Source organism: Vespula vulgaris, chromosome 2 (assembly GCF_905475345.1).
Source record: "Vespula vulgaris chromosome 2, iyVesVulg1.1, whole genome shotgun sequence".
In the NCBI taxonomy this organism is placed as follows: Eukaryota; Metazoa; Arthropoda; class Insecta; order Hymenoptera; family Vespidae; genus Vespula; species Vespula vulgaris.
This window is the reverse complement of record NC_066587.1, coordinates 705,366-726,569: the sequence shown is the minus strand read 5'-3', so window position 1 is coordinate 726,569 and position 21,204 is coordinate 705,366. Positions and strand designations below refer to the sequence as shown.

General features: G+C 39.2%; 1 long non-coding RNA gene across 2 annotated transcripts in view; it reads right to left on the bottom strand.

Moving 5' to 3' along the window:
• The window catches only part of LOC127073126 (uncharacterized), a 32,943-nt gene extending 12,815 nt beyond the window's left edge, over positions 1-20,128 (bottom strand). The window contains exon 1 of one of the 2 annotated variants that reach the window (XR_007785671.1): positions 18,396-20,128. This is a non-coding gene — a long non-coding RNA (uncharacterized LOC127073126). The remainder of the gene's footprint in view (positions 1-18,395) is intronic. The other variant, XR_007785670.1, reaches the window with a different exon arrangement.
• Positions 20,129-21,204: the final 1,076 nt, after the last annotated feature.

The following is a 21,204-nucleotide window of genomic DNA, read 5'->3' as shown; positions in this document are numbered from 1 at the left end:
GGCTAATTGGGAAAATTCTCGAAGAAGCGTAGGGTATTAGTCTCGGCTTCTTTCGTGCTTCGCCAATGAAACATCGAACGAACGAACGAACGAAAGAAAGAGAGAGAAAGAAACAGAGAAAGAAAGTTTCCATTGCGGCGAAACGCTTGTTTCGCAAACTTCCGATTGCAACTTTTCAAATCGCTTTCGTTTTATTCTCTCGTTCGATGTGAGAGACGAGAGACATCAAAAACATAAATAAATGTAAAGAGAGAAAGAGAAAGAGAGAACTAAAAAGGGGAGAGGGAGAAGAATTTTTAATCGAACCTTCGATCCATTAACCCCTCCTCTCCCTTCTCTCCCCTCTTTCTCCCACCTTCGCCACTAGAAAACGCAATAAAAACGTTCTGTGCAATGCTTGCAATATCCCGCCATGTTGACACTCAGTAAATTTCCGGATTACGCGTGTATAATCAATCGATTTTTTTTTCTCTTTTCTCTTATCAAAATTTTGCGACACTATCGGATTTAACCTTTTCAAAGAGAAGGAGGAGAAGAAGGAGGGGAAGAATGTACTGCGCCATGTTAGTTGTCCCCTCCCCTATTCTATCCTCCTCTCCAATCTCCCGAGGCGTTACAACAAATTTTGGTGACTCTCCAAAATCAAAATATTAAATTAATTATATCGCGATAAGGCAATACATTTATATTATCTCGCATCGACTTGTGCAACGAGAAATAAAATTCGATCGCGGTCGAATAAATTATAGATATAAAAGTGATATAACAGAAGATGTATAAAATTAAATTAATTATGTAATACAAATTATTTGTGATATATATATGTGTGTGTGTGTGTGTGTTATGTATCGCGAACACACGTCGTTATAACGAGGATAAGAATTATATTAAATCGAGTTCAATTAATTAATAATTGCAAAATTTATTCGATAACGAGAAAGAGAGAGAGAAAGAGAGAGAGATAGAAAGCGACTTATTATATATTAACCATTTCTTACAAAGAACCCTTTATTCGGCCCTTTGTATATAATACATACATACATACATACATATACGGTAATGAAAGAGAGGGTTGAAAGAATCGATTATTCCCAATAGAACAAAAAAACAAAAGAAAAGAAAAGAAAAAAGGAGTAACAGAAATATAGTTAGAAGGAATTTTCCCTCTTATTGCGGATCGTTCTTGAGAATGGAAAAGTACAGTAGAACGATATACGTCGACGATACGGAGGGGGTGGCGGCGAAGGTGGAGGTGGAGGTGGAGGTGGAGGTGGAGGTAGAGGCGGAGGCGATGATGGCGACGGCAACAGGTAAGCCTCACATCGTTACTGGCTGTTCGCATAAGTTAACGCGAACTCGCGTTAGGAATCCGACTAGGAATGCGATTACGTATGTAAATTTGTGTAATGGACACGGACATCATAGTCACACGTCATTGTGACCCTTTATTCTTGCGTATAAGGGGTCAGAGTAAGATTTCCTCTTTCTCCTCCACCTCCATTAACTCGGGTTTGAAAAACGCGTTCACGATTATCGCCCTGGGTGATATATCTTTTTTTTTTCCTTTTTCTCTCTCTTTTTTTTTTTAAACCAATTACTCTTTACCCGTGGGGATTTTTCGCGCTAATTTTTTTTTTTCATTTTTTTCCCTTCCAATCATAGACTACATCATGCCTACACATGATGCTTGTGTAATTTTTTTTTTTTGATTCACCTAGAAACTTTTGACCCACCCTATGTATAATAGGGTGCGCGCGTGTATATATACATCCAAGTAGATATATATATATATATATATTTGGATGAAAACTTATACCCAACTATGCTTGGATTCACCGTTATCCAATAATATCATTCTCGGCAATCCAATTTCGAGAGTCGAACTTTGCATTTATAGCAAAAAAAAATAAAAAAAAATAATAAAAAATAAAAAATAAAAAATAAAAAATAAAGATAAAGAGAGAAATAATCTTTGCTAGAAGAAAATATAAAATATATCGAAAACAAGTTCGATTTCTCTATAATAAATTTAATGATAACGAAAAAAGAAAGAGAAAGAGAAAGAAAAAGAGATGTACATATCCTTGTAAAGCATTTTGCTTTTCTGGCAGGATCCAAAGAAAGAGAGTTAGAGATAGAGATAGAGATAAAAAAAAGAGAAAAAAAAAGAGAGAGAGTTCATCGTCGTCATCGTCTTCGTCGTCGTCGTCCTCGTCGTAATATAGCCAGTGGCGTTAAGTAAACTCTAGAGCCGAACCGCCGCGGTTAATGGATTCAGGAACACTCCTCGGTCCATTCGAGTATGCAAAGCGGAGGCAAAAGCAAACTGAGTCGTGCTACGACCCGATAACACCCTACCTACACCAACGTGACGATTCTTCCTCCTTTCAACCCACCTTCTCCCCCAACTCACCTCGTCATCAAACCCCCCCCCCCCCCTCTCTCTCTGTCTGTCTCACACTCTTTTCTACTTGCTACGAACTAAAACGAACGTAGGCATTTAACGATCGGATAAACTTTGCCTAATCAGATTACTCCACTTTCGGCTTTCCTCCCTCTTTCTCTTTTCCTCATACCCTCCTCCTCTGTCCTCTCTCTTTCCATCACTCTTTCTTTCTTTCTTTCTTTCTTTCTTTCTCTTTTTCGTATCGACCTTTCGAAGACGCTCTCAGAACAAAGTCCGTCTGTTTCTCGTTCCGTTCGTTCCATCCGTTCCCTCGTTCGAGTCAGTCGTCACTGCATGCCAGTGTAGAAAAATTATCGTTTCCCACGAACGGACTCCTTATCTTATCAATGAAAAAGTTCAAAAGTCTCCCGGAGGTCGGTCCGTAGCAAATACCTACCACTCGTCGCAATCGGCAAAGTCCTAAGTGAAATTTTTCTATTCTCCTTTAACATTTATTATACCCAACGAATCGATTATTACAACTTCCTGTGTGTATACACACACATACATACGCATACACATTTCTCTTTTTATTCTTTCAGATAGAATTTATTTGAACATTAGCTATGAGTTTATCTTAATATAAATTATATACGTAGACGATTACATCGTCGCAATAACGAATTCATTGGATCGAAAATAATTAAAGGTGATGATGATATTACGTGGTTCATCTTTTATATATATATATATACACACATATACATATATATATGGATATAGATATACATACGTATCAGCTTTGAGTAAGACAAAGAACATAGTAATCTACTTAAAACTATTATCCTCTTTGTCTCGAAGATATCAATGAGTTAGCTCTACGTCCCACAGTTCACGAATGATAAACATAACGCGTTGTAGAGAACACACATATACATACACGACGGAGAAGGAAAAAGCTATAACAATAAATAATGTCGCCTTGATATATATAACCTTGTAAAAATGTCGTCCAAACGCGGAACGGATATTTCGGCACGTTTTCTACGAATTCGAAGAAGTACGTAGTCGTACATATATACACAGATACTACATAGAAAAGAGAGAAAGAGGGAGAGAGAGAGAGAGAGACAGAGAAGTGAGAGAGAAAGAGCACGTGTTACGGATAACAGTGTCTCTCATCCAACAATTGCCTTATCTATTTTGCTGAGTCTGCGAGTTTTCTGACCTAACGTAATAATAATGAAAACAACAATAAAAAAGAGATACAACAGAAATAAAAAAAAGAAGGATATAAAAAACTAAACGATAGATCGATCGTAAAAGAAACACGGGGTAAGATAAGGTCAATGTTTTTGGGACGGGTAGATGACGAGAGAGAGAGAGAGAGAGAGAGAGAGAGAGGAGAGAGAGAGAAAGAGAGACCGGTTGCCAAGACAACCATAGAGATGAGAGAGAGAGAGAAAGAGAGAGAGAGAGAACATAATAGTTCTCTCTCTTTCTCTCTCTCTCTCTCTCTCTCTCCCACACACGCACATACACACACCTTACACACATACCCATAACACACAGAGCATCCCTTCGACTACTAGCTGGACAGAGGGTTGGTTTGAACACGGAGTGATGTTAATTGCACTGCTACCGCCAGAAGGCAATATGTATTCGTGTACAAAGAGCTCGCGCGCGCAACAGAGCAGACAGAGAAAGAGAATACACAGAGAGAGAGAGAGAGAGAGAGAGAGAGAGAGAGAGAGAGAGAGAGAGAGAGAGAGAGAGAGAAGCAAGGGAGAAGAAGAGGGTGGATGCAGAGTACAAACGGTGCCTCGTAAAATGCCACCCCCGAGGCGGAAAAGTAACGCACTAAGTACGACGAGGAGGTGGTAGTGGTAGAGGAGGTAGAAGGCTGATAAAGAAGTGGGCTAACTTCGGCACGCTAATATCGTGACGTCCCGTCGAGTGAAATGCTACGAGGAGGAGGAAGAAAAGAAGGAAGGAAGGAAGGAAGGAAGGAAGGAAGGAAGGAAGGAAAAATAAGTAATCTTATGAAAAAAGAGTTCGATAGAATTTAATACTATCTATCGATTATGGCCCATCGACTTTACTTTGTAAAATTTTGTTCGGTTTTCTTTCGGTTCGTATATGATCGATCGGATTTTTTTTTTTTTATCGATCACCGTCGAAACTTTTCAACTTTTGATCTCTTTTATATATGTATGTATGCATGTTTCTATGTGCGGTTGATTTATGTATCTTTTTATGCGCGTGTGTGTTCGTTTTTTCCTTCTATCGGCAATCAAGAGTTTATAGCATGTGATATTTGTTGAATAAAAAAAAATATATCTATATTAGAATAATAATAATAATAAGAAGAATAATAATATGGGTATGTTAACTGCGCGTAAGAAAACTCTGATACGTATAGATCGATTTATATTAAACGGGTTACGGTGAAAAATGACTTGAGTGAAGTATGATACCATTCTTTCGGAAGTATCTTCTTTCTTGAGAAATTTTGATTAAGAAAATTAGTAGAAACTGGAGACAACGGTAAAGAGAAAATAACAAATGCGTAAACTAAAAATGCATCTATGTGATAAAGCACGCGTTTATTTGTATCAAACGAGTTAGGGTTAAAACGTTCGACTTCTTTTACAAGATCTGCATTCTTTTTTTTTTCTTCTGTCAAGAATTAAAAAGTTAACGTAGTGTATTAGAAAAAGTAAGTAAATTAATTAATTAATTAATTAATTAATTAATAATAATAATAATAATATAGTTCATCGACATCGACGAGGTACGTTGAAAAAAAGCGAAAGAGAGAGCGGTAGAGAGGGAAGGAAGGAGAGAGAGAGAGAGAGAGATACAATCGAAGCAAAGTTTAACGAGTTGGAAGCTCGACTTTAAAAGCACGTAGGGTCGCAGTCGAATCGTATGTGATTCGATACACAGAACGAGACAATTGCGACTCATCTTTTCATTCGTTGGTAAATGAACGACTACGAGTGCGGTTGAAAAGTCGCAGAGAGAAAGAGAGAGAGAAAGAAAGAAAGAGCAGCGTGTACATGAGATCGGTAAAGAGAAAAAGAGAGTGAGAGAGAGTGAGAGAGAGAGAGAGAGGAAGAGTTAGTTACTACGGTATAGTAAAAGCTATAGACGCCTCTCGAACTTTAACCCTTTAAAAGTTTAGCCCATTAGAGATACTCGACCAAGTCATCGGAGTCTTAACGTTTGATCCGTCAAACGTGTAGCCAAAGTTTCTCGGATGTTACGCTTAAAACATTTTCGTTTTGCTTTGAATTAGATAGTAAACCACAAAACGAAGAAGAAAGAAAGAAGAAAAGAAAAAAAAATAAGAAAAAAGGAAAAGAAATTATTATTACAATCATCATCGTCATAATAATAATAATTGTTATTGTTACAAATGATAACGTAAAAAATAACGCGTAAATTTGTCGAAGCGAAGAAAAAAAGAAAGAGAGAGAGAGAGAGAGAAAGAGAGAAAGTACGAAGAGGATATATTCGAGACGGACATTTAATTCGAATCAATGACGCACTTCCTTTCTTCCCTTGACTTCGGAGGATAAAATGAGAATAAACTATGTAGACATTAGGCATGCGAGTTTATAGGAAAGATTTAGGATCATCCGTGCCCTCCTTTTCTCTTTAACACAGAGAAAAGATAAACAGAGGAGAGAAAAAAAGAGAGAGAGAGAGAGAGAGAGAGAGAAAGAGAAGAACAGTAGTATCGAAGAAAATTTATACGTCGTCGCGATTGTTCCTACGATAAAACCGAATTATGCATTACCCCAAAGATAAATCGTATTCGTGTGTACGTGCATCACGTCACACTGTACCATATCACGAACGAGTAGTAATACTCTTGTTCAGATACATACATCGTATGTTACACACACAGCAGCAGAGTAGCAGACACACTTTGTTTTGATCGATCTTCTCCTTGGACGGAAGAGTACGTCATCGTAAGAGAGAACTTCCGATTCTCTCGACGTTCTTCTTTCAGTCCCCTCAACTCGACTCACCACCTCCATCACCAATCCCCAATCGTTTTCAAAAGGTACGATCAAACAAACGCGCAAACACGTACGCGCGAATACACGTACATAGATGGTATATATACGTTGGTTGGAAAAAGAAGACCACCACGAAGTCTTGATAAAGAGTACGGGCGATGAGAGAAAAACAATCTTGGTATGTAGTTGGTGGTTCCTTTTGTAGATTAGAACGTCGTTCGTATCGGTGTTGCTCCGAGAGGACACGTAGGAAATAAGATGTCGAGTAGTGACGTCACTCGAGCGATTCTAACATCCCCCAGTAGCAGAACTGGCACAGCAGCCAGCAGCAGTCAGCATCTGTCTCTCTCTCTCTCTCTCTCTCTTTCTAGCTGTTCCTTTCTTCCTCCTCGAAACTCTCGTATGTCTGTTGCAGCAGCAGCAGCAATGCAAACAACCCCATCGTGTGGTCGTTATGAGGCAACATCGCGCAAATATATTCCTGGCCTCTCTTTCGGTCATAGCGTAATGTTGAAAACGAGCGAGAATGATAGAGAGAGAGAAAGACAAAGAAGGAGAGAGAGAGAGAGAGAGAGAGATGCAAAGCTGGTCCCAACATGGCCGTCGTTGAGCGATAACGGCCCACTGATAAGGGCTTACCCTCTCTCTCTCTCTCTCTTCGACGCTTTAATATCTCTCCTGCGCGCCTGCCTTTTTAATTATCTCTCCAACGATAATAGGCGGCGGTCTCCATGCTTCGAGTTTTCGAGGATAAACGTGAAACAGGGAAGGCAAGAGAGATGCTTAAAGATAGACGAAAGAACAGTGGAGAAAGAAAAAGAGAGAGAGAGATGCAAAGGAAGCATCTTCCTCAAAACGTGAAACGTTATGACGAGTTGTTAAATATTCATTCCCTTCGATATGATTTTACGAACGACACACGAACGCACAAATTCGATGATAAATTCTTCGCGTAAGATCGATAAGAATCTCTTCTACCTGCTCTCCTTATCTTATAATACTCGAAGACAACAGATTCTATACGAGAAATTCTTTATAATACAAGAGAACGATTTTATCTTTGCTTTTTTCTTTATTTTTTTTTCTCTCTCTAGAATTTCACATTTTCCCTTGAACCTTGTCACTTCCATTTCCGATAAACCTTTTTTTTTCTTTCTTTTTTTTTCTTTTTTCTTTTTTTTTCTTTCGAAGAAACGACACAAATCCTAATCGGCAGAGATATATCGCAATAATAGCTTCGCTAGTCGTTCTCGCGTGTGCGTTAGACGTTAGAAAAATTTTTTTCTTCTTTTTTTCTTTCCCTCTCCCCACCCCATCCTCCCACGACCTCTCTCTCTACCTTCTACGATCTCACATCGTTAAAAAACGACCACTTTGTCGTCCTTCCTTCCTTCCTTCGTATCTACCTTCTTCTAAGAAGGACATTCGTTTCTCGAACTAAAAGCAGTATCGCGTAAGCTTCTTAACTTGGACCATTTTCTGTCTTTTTCTTTCGTTATGGTATATACCATAACGATATACGACGAGAGAGAGAGAGAGAGAGAGACGACTCTATTAACTATTCTTCCCTCTTGTTTACGCTTAAAAGACGCGATGATATCTTTTAAATCATTGGATCTAAACCGCTGTTCATTTAACTCGAGTTTCAATTAAGCTATTTATCTTAGTTTCGATCTTAGACATATCTCTACGTTTAATCGAATCAACGAAAAAATAAATTTACAATTCCGAACGGTGTTAATTTTCTATATTGTTTTAATTGTAATGTATCGAATTAATTACGTGTATATAATTACGTATATAAAAAGAAAAAATATAATATATATATATATATATATATATATATATATATATATATATATATATATGCATATAATTTTTTTCTTTAGCAAATTTTTATCGACATTTTAGAAACGTTCGATTTGTTCGTCGACGTTCATACTCGAACGATCTTATTTGGATCCTTATTGATTCTATCAATGAATTATGAATCAATGAAAATTATTAATTTTTATTACAATACAAATTAAAATTAGTAAATTATTAATTATTAATCTTTTTTGACGACATGTTGTCCGCCACATATTCCTCCTACTTCGTCGTGTTTGTTAGATAAATTTTTTATCGACGTTTTAGATATGTCTCATCTACGAGATAGGAAACTAAGTTCGTCAAATACGTTCGAGATAAGTTAGTTTTATCTCTTAAAAGACTTGTGTGTCAGTCAAAGCTTTCAACTCTCTCTCTCTCTCTCTCTCTCTCTCTCTCTCTCTCTCTCTCTCTTTCTTCTCTATGTTATCTCTCTTCTTTTGTGTCAGTAATAGGATCGTCTATTCTAGTCACAATAAAAAACATTTTTTTAAGGGTTGCTTTCTCTGTATCTGAGAAGAGGAATGAACGAGAAAGAGAGAGAGAGAGAGAGAGAGAGAGAGTTAGTACGGAAGATTTTATGAGAAATGCTGTAGCATCCGTGAATATCTTGTAGAATTAGAGAAAGAGAGAGAGAGAGAGATGAGGTGAGAGAGTGGGCAGAGGTTGCATTCACTAGGAACACAATATGGCATGATCGTGCTCGTGGCAGTGAGTCTCGTAAATAGAGTATTCGTTTTACTCTGCCTGTCGTGTCTATTATACGTGTATGTGTGTATGTGGCTCGCGCGCACGTACTTTATACTATTTCCAAGTGGTCGCGTTTAAAAACTCGTCAAAATGAATGCACGTGCGTCGTCTCCAAATCAAACGTAGGAACTTCAAAGTTTTTCTAATTTTCTATATAACACAGTAGTAATAGTAGTAGTAGTAGTAGTAGTAGTGGTATACTCGTTTTTGTTTGCAAGAAAATTCATGACTCTATCAAAAACATTTCTAAGAGTCTTGGATCAAAAAAGAAAAAAAAATGTGAGTGTGCGCGTAACGCGTGCGTGTGGGTGTGTGTGAGAGAGAGAGAGAGGGCTTGCATTTTTTCTGTTTAATGAAAGAACAACAAGATGGCGAGAAAGGTGGGAGATAAGAGGGAGCGGAGGTAAGAGGTAAAGTCGATAGATATCGAAGATAGAAAAACAGTAACAAAAGAAAGTGGAAATTATCGATAATATCGATAATACAAGTCAGATACTTGAGAGAGAGAGAGAGAGAGAGAGAGAGAGAGAGAGAGAGAGAGAGAGAGAGAGAGAGAGAACTAATTCGAGCCGACACACCACGGGGCAGTAACTTCAGAACAATGCTATTAGCCGTTGAGATATCAAGGTGCTAACTTTCAAGATACTAATAAAAGGATGTGTGTGTGTGTGAGAGAGAGAGAGAGAGAGAGAGAGAGAGAAAGAGAGATGGAGAAAGAAAGAAGGAAAAAGAGAGGATGAAAGAAGAAGAAGAAGAAGAAGAAGAAGAAGAAGAAGAAGAAGAAGAGGCAGTACTCCTGTTTCAGGCTTTGTCTCGGCGTTATTAACTTCCCATCGACCTTTTACTCCTAACAGAGCTTAATTTCGCATCTCGCGGAGACGATTAGGCTGTCGCAACGCGTTTAACACGAAAGGAAGATCGAGGTAAGGTTCTCGAAAAAGGGTAAGAGAAAGAGAGAGAGAGAGAGAGAGGTAGAAGAAAAGAGAGGATATCCGAGTCCAGCGGCTTAAGAGGCGTCGCTCTGACTTTTCGCCAAAGTCCTCTGGACTTTCCAACCATTAGTTTTTATTGGACCGTCGAGAGCGATAGCGTCTCTCCTTTTCTCCATCGTTATGTCTCTTCTCTTTGGTAGCTTAAGCAGTAGCAGCAGCAGCATCAGTAGCAGCAGTAGCACTACTCTACCACTACCATGACAACGACGACGACAACGACGACTACCATCATCGTCCGACCATCGGAAACAGCAGGGTGTTGCTAAATCGCGAAGTCTCTGTCTCTCTCTCTCTCTCTCTCTCTCTCTCTTTCTGTCGTGAAAAGACGCTTTAGCTGCTTATGGTAGACGTGACACGCGGGTGGAAAGCGTCCTCCTCGTCCTCGTCTTCGTCTTCGTCTTCGTCGGCTCCGAAAGCTTCGGGGAAAGATGATCAAGATGACTGTCAAAGGGGAAAGGAAGAAATGGACGCGACAGCCGCGCCAACGTAGAAAGAGAAAGCCGTTGAAAATGTTAGACGAAGGGGTTGCTTGATGGAGAGAAGAAAATCTCTCTCTCTCTCTCTCTCTCTCTTTCCTTCTTCCTCGCTATACTTTTCTCGTGACACGTCCGTAACCATTACCAAGGACGAAAACTGAACGAAGATGGAGAGAGAAATGCATAGAAGAAATTTATTTCCATTTCTTCGATACTCTATTACGTCCTTCTCTCAAGATTGTCTACTTTTATTTCGGAGAAAAGAAAAGTGTATTTGAAAAAAATCCTTTCTTTCTTTCTCTCTCTCTCTCTCTCTCTCTCTTTTTTCTCCGTGGTATTTACATCGAAGACGCACGACGAATAGAATTTGTATCTCCCAAATAGACGGGACGATGGAGAAGAGAAATGGATACGTGGATCGGTAAAAGTCGCAAAGTTTTGGAAAATCGCGTTAAATCTATCGCGACGCGAGGAAGGGGTGGCAACTACCCCTCTCCAGTGTTCCTGTATTGCACACACGCGAGGAATAGATGATATCCCTTGGCGAGTCGACATGCGGCAGACACGCGGCTGCCGACTGCTATGATCCGTCAATCAATCGACCAAGTTCCATCGTTCGTAACAAAAAAAAAAAAAAAAAATGAGAGTGTGTGCGTGCGTGAGAAAAAGAGAGAAGTAAAAAAAGAAAGAAAGCAGTGAAAAGTACACGTGACGCGTCAGCCATGTTGCAATTTTTCCATGTATATATATATATACATCTATGGTCATCCATAGACCATCGGCATCACCATCGACATTGCCACTGAATGCATTATTTCCTGCATCGGTTTTGTACTTTCCGGCCGATGACTACCTCCCCCACTTTCATCCCCATTCTTTCTCTCTCTTTATTGTCACCTCATTCCCAATCTACGTCCAAACCATATATACGTATATATATATGTGTATATGTGTGTGTATACATATGTATGCGCATATCTATGTATATATGCATCTCTATCTACGTACGTATGTCGTAGACATACCACTTCTTTTTCTTCTTTTCGGCATTGTAATCGAACGGTACATTTTCTTTTTTTTTTCGTTCTACTTTCACTCCTCTCTGTAACTTTCTGTTCGCGTACGCGATTCTTTCTTTTTTCTTTTTTTTGTTTATAAATAAAACATTACGAGAATTATGACAGTTTCTTTAAACGAAGAAAAAGAAAAAGAAAAAAAAAAGAAAGAAAGAAAGAAAGAAAAAAGGTTAAGACAAATTTTCCCACGGCATTTTCCTCTTTCAATTTATCTTACGTTAAACATTTCTCTCTTTCTTACGACGGAGTTAAACTCGATGGTTCCCTCCCTTTCTTCTTTTCTATTTCTTCTATAAAAGAAAGGAACCCTTCTCCTTTTCGTTTTCGCAACGGAGGGCACACGGTCGATTTAAGAGTCCAATTCGGTAGATTTAACGAACGTTTGTGGTTGGTCGATCCATCCCCGACTACTACGTACTACTAACAGTTAAACGGAGGTACTTCTTCATTGGCTCCTCTTGTTAACGATCTTCCAATCTTTACAGCAAAATGGAGAAGAAAATAGATTACTAATCGAAATGAAAAAAATAAAATAAAATAAAATCAAATAAAACGAAATAAAATGATATAAAAAAAAATCTATTCGTTTCCTCTCAGCCATAGATCATCATCATCATCATCATCATCATCATCATTATTCTTATTATTATTATCACAGAGTGCAAAAGCTGGACGGGATTAATCAACTGATGACTCCGTTGATATTTTCCTGTCTCGTCTCCTTTAAATCACCGCAGGCTAGAGACACGCAAACATAGAGCGTGGTACCGGCAAATTCATTTTGGACCAAGCCAAAATTGGTAAGCGTTTTCGAGCTGTGAGAAAGATAGATAGATAGAGAGAAAGAGAGAGAGAAAGAGAGAGAGAAAGACAGGAAGAAAGTGTAAGTGAGAGAAAGAGAGGAGGGAGAAACGAGTCGTTTTAAGATGGCAACCCGTCTCAATTGCGTGAATTAACCTCTAACGAGAAATCTCAACCTCGCCGGAGTAGAAGATGCGATAAGATGCAAACCGAACGAATCAAGAAACGTTAACGATTTCTTTTTTCGATCGCTATTTTGAAAAATCTTGTTAAAAAGAATTACGTTTCTTGTTTGCGTGCGTGTGTGTCTATTACGGACGAAATGCTTAAAATTTATGTCGATTAAAAAACGTATTCGAAAAGTCTGCTTTTTTTTCATATATATATTATTTACTTTCGATTATCGTACTCTTTTGTCGTATTAATGGTAAATAATATTAATAATAACGATAGCGATATTTTGATAATTTGATAATAATTTGATAATAAAAATTATTCAAATTATATAAAGGAACAGATTTTTTTTTGTCAAAAGCAATTTTCATAATAATTTTATAAAAGTTAGCAATAATAATAATTATTATTATTATTACTATTATTATTATAAATAATCATTAGGAAACAATTAATATTATTATTATAAAAGCTGTCTAGATCGAATAAAGATACAGACTTTCTTGGTAAAACGGGACATGGCTGTTAGGATCGTTTAAAAATTATCATTGACAGCTTGCAATTCTCCTGCTTGGCACGCTGCTGGAGCTACTGCTACGTCGTGGAATGTAATACATTACATCAGATATATACCTACGCACGGTCGGTGAGACACATTAAATAGAAAGAGAAGGAAGGAGGGAAAAAGAGAGAGAGAGAAAGAGAGAAAAGAAAAAAAAAAAAGAAAGGAACTTGGCCACAGTCGACGATAAGGTAACGAAGAAACTTTTCTGTAGAACTAGAAGAAGTGGTGCAACGAAGGGGAGTGGGGACATAGGGGGTAGCGAAGGAGGTAGGGGGTTGCGCTTGGCAAGATCGAGCTCTCGTAACTTTTCTCTACGTTTCTCGAAACCGTTTTCGTTTATTTCACGAAACGAATTAAAAGGCTCGCCGTTGTAAGATATTCCGAGTTTCTTCCTATTCCGGTCATTAACTCTTGTCTCGTTTTACAAAGTGTTTCGTCGTTGGTCTCGTTACTTTAGACTCGGGGAGTTCGTCTTGCAAACGTTTACTCGTCATTTTACTTCTTGGGTTTCATAAAGAGAAGAAAGAAAGATAAGAATATATAAAAAATATTTAAAAAAAAAAAAAAAGAAAAGAAAAAAAATCAATGGATCAGAAAATCGTATGTCTCCCTTTTCTCGATAAGATTTAATAATAATTCTAAACAAAAAAAATTATATATATATATATATCGTTTTATAAAGGAAGTAAAAGAGTTGGTTCGAAGACTATCAAGGGAATTTTACCGTAAAGCGTTACGGCACGGTCCGTCGTTAGAAACGTTAGAAACGTCGAGTACTATGTAGACACAATGTTTTACAATATCGCGGCCGTAGCCTCGGATCGTTCGGGCTAAACTGAGAGATAATTTTCCGCTATCAGCTGACCCTTGTCGTCCTCGACCGATCCCCTCCAACTTCTCTTTCTCTTCTCTATATTATTCCTCTCTATGTTATTCCTGTTACTATTACACTACTACTGCTACTACTACTATTAACCATTACATGTCCGAGAGACGGTAAAGAGAGATCCAATAATATGTAGCTTATTATACAGGGTGTTTCTGAAACGTTGTCAGACAAAATTTACAATTTCTCTCTCTCTCTCTCTCTTTCTCTTTCTACTTCTACGCTCGTCAACGTTTAAACAACACTTTTTCCCCTCCACTCTTCGTTTTATAACACTTTTGCTCCCGCCTTTCCCTTCTCCCTTCCTCCTCCTTGTCCTCCTCATCCTCTTGTTTTCAACATACGCGTACATCTAGCTTTTCAACGCGACTCTGACACTTCTCCTACAACCAACCTCCGCGTAATAACGTTCGTGTCATTTCAAACCGATTCCTTCCGGTATTTTATTCCAAACGTTTCGAATAATACGTAATACATATTCGTCGTCTCCTAGAAAACATGTTTCTCCTCTACCGTTCGCTCGTTCTACGTTTTCCTTTTGTTTTTTTCTTTCTTTTTTTTACTTTGATACATTCTCTCTCTCTCTCTTTTCCTATCGGAATAGAATAGAAAAGAGTTTTATCAGGTTTCACATGTCACGCGTAGGAGAGTTCCACAAACGACTCTATCCAGTCTAACGTACACTTCCGACAGTATCATTAAAAAAGAATATTCATGTGTGAGAGAAAAGTGGGGGAGAGGGGAGAAGGGAGAGGAGGAAGAGAAACGTAGAAGAGACAAAAAGAAAAACGAGAGAGAGAGAGAGAGAGATCTATTTTGGAAAAAGTCGAGGTCCTGTCTCTACAGGTCCGTTACGATAAACGATTAACACACCGTAGAGGGAAAGGAGAGAGGGTAGGTACAAACTCGCGCCATTAACGATCGATACGTTCCTAGCTCGTTCGGAATCTCGATCGGAGAAATAGCGCCAAGCAAATTGCTGCATTTTCACAGCTCTTTCTCTAACCCTCCCTCCCACCCTCTCTATCTTTCTTTCATCCTGTTTTTAATGCTTCTCACTTTATCTCTATCTCTATCTCTATTTCTCTCTCCATCTCTTTCTCTCACTCACTCGGTTTTATATACATAGAATGCTTTTTTCATTGGATTTAGCCGGAGGATATCGACAGGAAACGTCGAACGAGTGTAACAACGACAGAGAGAGAGAGGGGTGATAGAGGGGAATCGAGAAAGATAGAAGATGCTGGTCGATGAAGAAAAGAGAGAGAGAGAGAGAGAGAGGGAAGAAGGAAGGTAGAGGGATGAAGGATCCCTGGTGGGTGAGACGAAAAAAAAAGAAAAAGAAAGAAAGGAGAAACGATCCAGAGAAAGAGTAAGAGAGAGACAGAGAAAGTGAGAGAGAGAAAGAGAGAGAGAGAGAAAGAGAGAGAGAGAGAGAGAGAGAGAGAGAGAGAGAGAGAGAGAGAGAGACAAAGAAGGTTTAATAGAAGAAGGATGGCGTCGGCGTGTATCGGTATTGTCTCCTTCATTATTTATGGCGAATTTTAAGCCTCCAAAGTGTGGCTCCTGTAATAATTAACAAAAGGCATTATGCTATGAGCCGAGAGTTTATATCGAAGAGAAGCGTGCGGCGGAGTACATACATCGTATCTACGTAATATAAACACAGTTGTGTGGTACAGACTCACCAAAACACATCAAGGGATACGCGGTCTCTCTTCCTGTACGCCTTAAATACTATGCGGCATGACGAAGCTCTCGAGTTCTATATTCCCTCTCCCTCTCCCGTTCTCTCTCTCTCTCTCTCTCTTTCTTTCTCTCTACAATCCACCCATCCACCCACGCGCGCGCGAGTACACACACACACATTCTCTCTCTCGTTCGTTCGTTCGTTTGCCAGAAAGATAACACCTGGGACCCGCGCTCGATTACCCAGGGCTCATTTACTAATGAGTACAGCCCTATATTTCGTTCGCTCGTTCGAGAGATAGATAGATATATATATTGAAAGAGAGAGAGAGAGAGAGAGAGAGATAGGACTAAAGAGAATTCTTTTTCCGTAAGAGATTGTGTGTGTGGCTATCGCTATCTTCGTTCGAAACTCCTTCGCTTGTCGAATGAGAGAGAGAGAGAGAGAGAGAGAGAGAGAGAGGATCGTTCTCTCTCTCTTTTTTTTTCCTATCATCTCTTCATCTCTGCGTTCCGTTTCTCCAACGTTCCGTGCTCTGCGATTCGTCACGTAAGAGGAACACACAAGCCGGATGACTCAGGGGTGTACACTTTAAACCATCTTTCTCGCTCTCACACACGCGTTTTCTCTATCTTTCTATCTTCCTTTCTTCCTTTCTTCTCTTTCTCTTTCTTTCTCCTGCACTCTCCTTGCTAGTACGACGAAAAAGAAGCGTCTCTTTTTTCTTTCTTTCTTTTTTTCTTTTTCTTTTTTTTTTCACCCTCTAATCTTTCCCGACAGCGAACAGACACGAACGATTCTTTCTTTTCGAATATGCTTTTACACACAAAAGATTTAAAGCTTCGATATATCTATATGTATGTGTGTGTGTGTGTGTGTGTATGGATAGGTGTATTATACATATAATATATATATATATATGTATAGAATAGTATGTCAGAATGAGTCAACAATATGACAAAAATCTTTATCTATCCTATATTATATTTTCTTTCGACGAAAAATCAAATTCCTTGGACGTTTTATACGTAACTCGCTCTTTTATATTTAAAAAACAGAGAGAAGAGAATAAAAGAAAGAGAGAAAGAGAGAGAGAGAAGGAAATAGAAGACAAGAGAATGCTTGAAAATTCAGGGAACAATTTAAGTATGGCATATGGTGGCATTTTAATTGACAGTCTGGTTAGGTCATCGCGCGGCTTGTATCATCGTAGTAACACATGGAACGAACGGATGGGCGGACGGACAGACCGAGCGAAAGAGATAGATAGATAGATAGATAGAAGAGGAGGAGGCTTAGCACCACGTGGAGAATGCTTCATGGGAACCACAGAGTGCGATCTCTCTCTCTCTTTCTCTTTCTCTCTTCCACGCGCTTCTCAAGATTGCTCTGTCGCATCACTCCTCTCCTTTCCACTCTTCTCTTCTTCCTCATCTCGACGAAGAGCTCGCTGCTGCTTCTTTTGCATGGAATTTTACGATCTTCTAACTTTTCGATAATACGTACATACGTACGTAGATGTATACACACATGTGATGATAGTTAAACGCAATCGTTGCATATTAATAAATATCGAAACAAGAAACTATTAATATTAATATTTATAATAATAATAGTAATAATACTAATAACGATGATAATAATAATAATAATAATCATGATCGAATATTTGTCATTTTTGTCGTAATAATAATAATAATAATAATAATAATCATCATCATCATGATGATCGAATATTTGTCATTTTTGTCGTAATAATAATAATAGTAATAATAATAATAATAGTAGTAGTAAAAATAATAATCATGATTAATCAATATTAATAATAATAATAGTAGTAGTAAAAATAATAATCATGATAATAATCAAATATTTGTCATTTTTGTCGTCGCACAGGATGCGATTAAGCAGAGAGAGAAAGAAAGAGAGAGAGACGCGGACCAAAATGATCGTTACGTTGTGGTCACAACAAACTTGGTTAACCAGAGATAGAGAGATTGAGAGAGAGAGAGAGAGAGAGAGAGAGAGAGAGAGAGAGAGAGAGAGAGAGAGAGAGAGAGAGAGAGAGAGAGAGAGAGAGAGAGAGAGAGAAAAGATCGTTAATCAAGCAGGATACTGCGAGTTTATTCAATGTCGAGAGACGACGGTCTTTTTCTCTCCGTGTCGTTCGATACATCTCTCGTATAGTTCGCGATGACGATAATAATTCGCGTCTGACGAGAATTTCGAATGTTCGTCGATCGTCCCGAGGATGGTCGAACGAAGACGAAAGATAATCGTTTAAAGAAAATGGAAGAACGTCAGAGATAAGAGAGAGATTGTGTTCGTTTAGTCCGAAGGACGTCCGTCGCTAAACCGCTAAAATGTTTGGTCGACGATGGAATTATATATCTAACGAATCGTCGTCGGTCTTTATAAAACGATTATTACTATTAAATTGTGGTATACTCGATAATTCAATCGCTGCTATATGATACATAAAAAAAGAAAAAATTATTAATTCGCAATTTAAGGTTATGTCCACTGTGCATCGCTAATAGCAGCTCTTAGCTGTGTCCAGAGATAGACGGTACTTAAGATTTGTTAAAACGTGCCAAGGTCAAAGGCCTATAAATTTATATATATATATGTATGTATGTATGTATGTATGTACATCGACGAGGTTTCTAAAGATTAAACTTAAAAAGATTGGAGCATACCTGAGGTTACATTCTTCTCTCTCGTTCCTAACTAAATAGGAAAAATTGCAAAATTCGGAGGACGATCTCTTCTCCTCGTTGGTAGCTGCGGTCGACGATTATTGCTCGTTCTTCGAATTCGTTTAATTAATCGGTCAGTAGTCGGTCGGTCGGTCGGCCCTAGTCGGCTTATCTCGTTGCGCACTTATATCGGTTTATCTTACTTTAGAGCAGACCACAAACGCCTCTCACTTGGAAGAATAGAGAGAAAGAGAGAGAAAGAGAGAGAGATAAAATACTCTCCCAGTTCACGACATGACGCGAACAGGCGTGCGGACGAACGAGAACTGAATCGAAAAGCGACTCGTTGGTTCGTGCTCGACGAGACCGAGACCGTGCGCCCGAGATTTACCGAATGGAGCCGAATCGAGCCGAGTCGACGCGAAGCACGATACGGAGGGGTGGGGAGGTAGAGGGACTACCGAGCGACGACGGCGTCGACGATTACTTCCGAACGAATACGAACGCGCGCGAGTAGGATCGCGGCTCTCGGGGGAGGACCGGCGGAAGCGAGATTTTATTGAATTAGAAAATTAAAATATGTATATGTATAACCAAGAGATAGGAGAAGAGACGGACGACGAGACTAACGCAACGAACGCGACGCAGCAAAGCTAAACGCGCGAACATTTTTCTCCTTGTTTATCCTATGTAATTTTTCTGACAAGGAAAAAAAAGAGAGAAAAAAGAAAAAGATAAAATTTTTACGTTCGATAGTCACGTTATTATATATGACGTACATACGTATGTGTGTATATATATATATACATATGTGTGGAGCGCATGAAGCAGCACGTATCTCTCCCGTGTGATTCATCTTCGAAAAAATATAGCCGAGGGGAGGATATATATATATATATATACACACATCGAATTTGTTGGAATATACTTAAGAATTTATAGAGAGAGAGAGAGAGAGAGAGAGAGAGAGAGAGAGAGAGAGAGAGAGAGAGGAAGCAATAGTTCGAGAATATCGGTCGTTTTGGATAACACGATATACTACTGATTCTGTATCGCACGCATATTCCCATCAATCGTCTTGGTGAACTACCAATTATGATCGAAAACGGGTCTCTGCTAGACGACGTCACGCGAATCGACCGTAGTACACGCTTCCAATTTACTGGAGGCAACCAACATCGTGCCTCGGCTTCGTTACGATGAATTAAAGAGAAGAGAAAGAGAAAGGGAGACAGAGAGAGATAGATAGATAGATAGATAGATAGATAGAGATAGAGAGAGAGAGAGAGAGAGAGAGAAAGATTCTCCTCCCTATCGAAGAAGAGCCTTGCAATATATTTTTACCTAAATCGACTAGTAATTTACTCGATACCGGGGATTTTTCAAAATCAATTTCCCTTAGAACCGTATACAAGTACGTCATTATACGCAAAAAGAAACGCGTTGCTTCGACTAGTTAGAACGTACAGAAAAAAAGAAAGAAAGAAAAAGAGAGAGAGAGAGAGAGAGAGAGAGAGAGAAGAAAAAAGGAAAAGAAAAAAGAAAAACACAGGCAAGTTCCTTTTAAGAATTAGACCTAATTAACGCGTTAATTACAACGCGACGTATTTACTCGTCGTTTTGCGTACGACCTCTGTTTCAAGGCCAATGTTCACTTTAGTTCACTTTGCTCCGCTCCACTCCACTCCACTCCACTTCAGTCCAGTCCAGTCCATTCCAGTTTTTTTTTTTTTATATAAAATTTTTTTTCTTCGTCCGAGTCATGCTCGCGCTTACGTCGCTAATCATTTTGTGTTGAGTCACGGAAGAAGTGCACAATCGGCACGAACACAAACGCTAGCCTGTTCGCCCGTTAACCACCCCCTGTTCCCCTCCTCCCGAATATAGTAGAGCAAATAGCTGATAGCAGGCAGAATAATAGTATAACGCTTCTCGATTGGTAAATGTTAAGTGTAAGGTTCGTCGAAACATCGACGACGTCAGGGTTAAACGAGGTCGAGAATAAACCGAGAAAGAAAAAGAGAAAGAGAGAGAGAGAGAGAGAGAGCTCACAAACCTATTAGTTAATCCGACTAGACGATTCGTCGTTGTCTCCCATCCGATCCGAACCTGCTTGCTTTCTCTCTCTCTCTCTCTTTTTATTTCTTTCTTGCTTCCCTGCGAGCTTGTAACGAGAAGCAAAAAAGAAACTCGTTTAACCGACAGGAAGGAATGCGTTTCTGGACCAATTTTGAGCCAACGTACGGTGAGACTCTACCGAGCATCCTTCGAAACTGACTAAGCACCATTAGAAAGAAAGAAACAGAAAAAAGAGAGAGAGAGAGGGAGAGAGAAAGAAAGAGGTTGTTGGACACGTTCGCACAGCAGTGGACATGTGCGAACGAATGTACGAATCGCATTGCAAGTTAAGAGAGGGAGAGAGAGAGAGTAAAACAGCGTCGTGGTGGCAAGGGCACATATGGAACTTGGGCTGCTGAATGCTTATGCTACTCTCTCTCTCTCTCTCTCTCTCTCTCTCTCTCTCACACTCTTTCTCTCACTACTCACTCACTCTCTTGAAATAAGAGCGAGATAGAGAAAGACAGAGAAAGACTCACGCGGAAAGCTCGGCCCGGGTCGGTCTTTTGTGAGAGGAGGGTCTTTTGTCGTGACGACAAAGCCCGAAGAATATCCATCCTTCAAATGTGGAACAGCTGCCATCGAATGGCCCTGCCGCCTTTTTTAGAGTCCCGTGCACACACCGCATATACACGCGGATATACACTACGCGTGTACTCTCGGCTTTAAGGGTGAGAGCAAGAGCGAGCGA